This window comes from Montipora capricornis, chromosome 4 (assembly GCF_036669925.1).
Source record: "Montipora capricornis isolate CH-2021 chromosome 4, ASM3666992v2, whole genome shotgun sequence".
Taxonomy (NCBI): Eukaryota; Metazoa; Cnidaria; class Anthozoa; order Scleractinia; family Acroporidae; genus Montipora; species Montipora capricornis.
Window position 1 is genome coordinate 34,320,358 of NC_090886.1, and position 3,077 is coordinate 34,323,434.

Genomic DNA, 3,077 nt, shown 5'->3' on the forward strand with positions numbered 1-3,077 from the left:
GCTTACCCGGTTTTTAAGTATAGTGTGCTATGAGTAACTAAGTTCGACTACAAACTCGAAATTGTTCTTAAGAATTTGCACCCGTGTGCGGCAAATAGAGGGAAGTTCTGGTGAAAAAAGTCGATCAGGGCATTGGTGCGAGTTGGGATTCTGGGTTGTAAATTGCGATGGGTAGTGGAAACGCTGATGGGCGCAAACCGGCTGGAATTCGAGTATCCCCGTATTTACGTGGAAGAAGTACCTCCCTCACAGGCTTAAAAACAAACACGTTTCTTTAATAATTGTTGGTACTCAGTGATGGGTAAAGCCAAGGTGACCGAGAAACTTCTTTTTAACAAACAAAGTCAGGCGCAATTTGTCATAATCAAAGTAGTCCTTGTCCAGACGTAAATTATAAAACGCGGTGAAGGGTCCAACGCCAAATTCATTTCACAATAGCAATGTGAAAAAAGTCATGATGTGCAAATAAAGGGAGAGCAACGATAAGAAAAAATTTAACGTGTAGCGTGTATTTCTTGCAGTGAAGGAATTCCTGGATATGGGCCTTGCATTGGGTGAAGGCGGATCTTTGTTTCTTGCTCTTTTACAGCCCGTCCCGTTTCTTTAAGTCTACACTTGTTTCATTTTTCTTAATGTGAGCTTTTATTTCCAAACAAGATGTGATCATTATCGTGATGTAATAAATTACCTTGGTAACGGGAAAGGGCAGCAAAAACACCCTATATTTTGGATTTAGTGGCTCATATCACAAAAACGAACTCGGTGACCCCCTTTTTTTATTGCTGAAAAGTAAATTGAAGGCCACGATGAAACTTTCAACAAAGTTTTTGAAATTGTGTCCAGGGGATTCAGAGCTACCTTTAAAGAAATCACAGAATTAAGGTGGCTCTGAATCCGCTAGACAGAATTCTTTTAAAACTTTGCTGAACGTTTCATCGTTGCCTTCTAATTACTTTTCAGAAATAAAAAGGAGGATAACCGAGTTCGTTTTTGAGATATAAGCAACTAAAGACATAATAAAGGGTGTATTTACAGGGCTTGCCCGTTGCCATGGTGACATATTACGTCACAATAATGACTGTGTCTTGCTCAGCAATAATTCGTGTTTCATTTGGTACCACAAAGTTGCTAATACATGATGCAACGTTGTGGTGCCGGTCCTTCTAATAAGAGCGTCACTTGGAAGCATTGAAACTTGTTTGAGCAACCTTAAGCGCGAATTGCTTTTGCACAAAAGACGAAATGGACCAAGTTAAAACTCAAGACTACTGAAAATTAATTATTTACGCAGGAGGGTGCCGCAGCAACTGCATGACCACGTTTTCCCCCGGTTTTAGTTCGTGGGATACCGGACTTAAACCGAAGTTTTTTGCCGACGATTTTTGATCGCTTCCTCACAAAATCGTTGATAATCCAAGAGACTGTTAATTCAAATCCCTTTTTTGAGAGGACGATCATTCCTCAAACTTTGGAAAGAAAAGTTGTTCTTGTTTACTTTTATATTCTTTTTACTCCAAAATTTTCTTTGACATGACGTGTTTTCCTCAGTACAATTGCAAGTTGCCGTTATTGTTTAGCAAAGAGGCATGCGAGCGTGCAGGGAAGATATATACCGACAATATAAGACATTCGAAGCGGCTATCTAAAATCGAAAACAGAGATTTGATTCTCACTGCCTCGATCCGACATAGAAAAAAGAGAAAGGAAAGGAACTTTATTTAAGTTTTTAGTCATCTAGCGCGGAGCACTAATTATTGGGGACGCTGTAAGCTGAATGAATACAAGAGTATATCCGAGTTTGCAACTTGATTGCAGGTTGCCAACGAGTTGCACTTACAAGACCCCTGTTATGGAAAAAGAACTTCTAAAAAGATATTAATTTTTATTAGGTAGAATAAACTGATCTTTTCGAATGAATTTCGAAGCTGAAAGGTGCTAGCTGACCTTTTTGAGAGCCAGAAGTTGAAAAAATTCCCCATAACGCTATTAATAGAAAGGAATCTCTCCGCAATTTTTGTTCTGAAATCTACAGATTTGGCTGAACTTAAAATCCAAAATTTTAATACCACTGGACTCTCCCAAACAGATATTTAATCGAAGCGTCTTATCGGGTGCCACCGTTATTTGATCCTTTCGTTGCTGCACTAACATTTAAGTTGCCTTTTCTCACTGAATACAAAGTTGCTCTTCTATCTCTTGTACCCGGTTGTTCGAAAGCCGATAAACGCTAATCCCAGATTAAAAATTAACCAAGGGGCTTATTTCTCTACTCCCAAACGTTGTTCAATTTATCATAATTATAATACTTTATTTCAAATTAACAGTAAAAAAGAAATTTACAGTAAAATTGGAAATAGGAAGACCTTGAGGTTATCCCTATAATGGTCTCCCGCACCATCGAGTTTTTCACGTATGTAAAAATAAATTTCTATGTATAAAATTTCTGCTTATAAAATTTTAAAATATTAAAATTAGTTAAAAATAGTTAAGCATGCTCGTGCGTCCTTAGGATTTGCATTGTCTTAAAAATAAATAAATATTCATAAGTGTTTTCATGGTTAGGTTAATTATAAGTTGTTCCAAGGCTTTGTCATGCTTACGAAAAGGAATACTTAAAGCAATTCACCCTAGCTGATTTCGTTTGGATCTTGTATTGATGGTTGACTCTAATTGTTTTACTCCCGCATGGCTCAAAATAATCATTAAGATCTAAGCGATTTTAATTAGGCCGAATACAATCTTGTAGCATTCAATCAATGACAAATACTCACTTCTATGTTCTAAAGAGTTCCAATTTAACATTTTATAACGCTCTTCTTAAGGCATCTCGTGAGGTTTTTGTCCTAAGGCAATTCGTGATGCTCTACGTTGAATTTTTCCGATAGATGAAATGTCTTTTACTAAACATGGAGCCTATACCGGACATGCATATTCTAAAATTGGTCTTAATAATGACTTATATAGCATAGATAAAATTACAATGTTATTGCGGTCAACTGTGCGTTTTAGCAAGCCTAATACTCTATTTGCTTTGTTTACCGTTAGATCTACATGATACGACCACATTAATTAGGTCA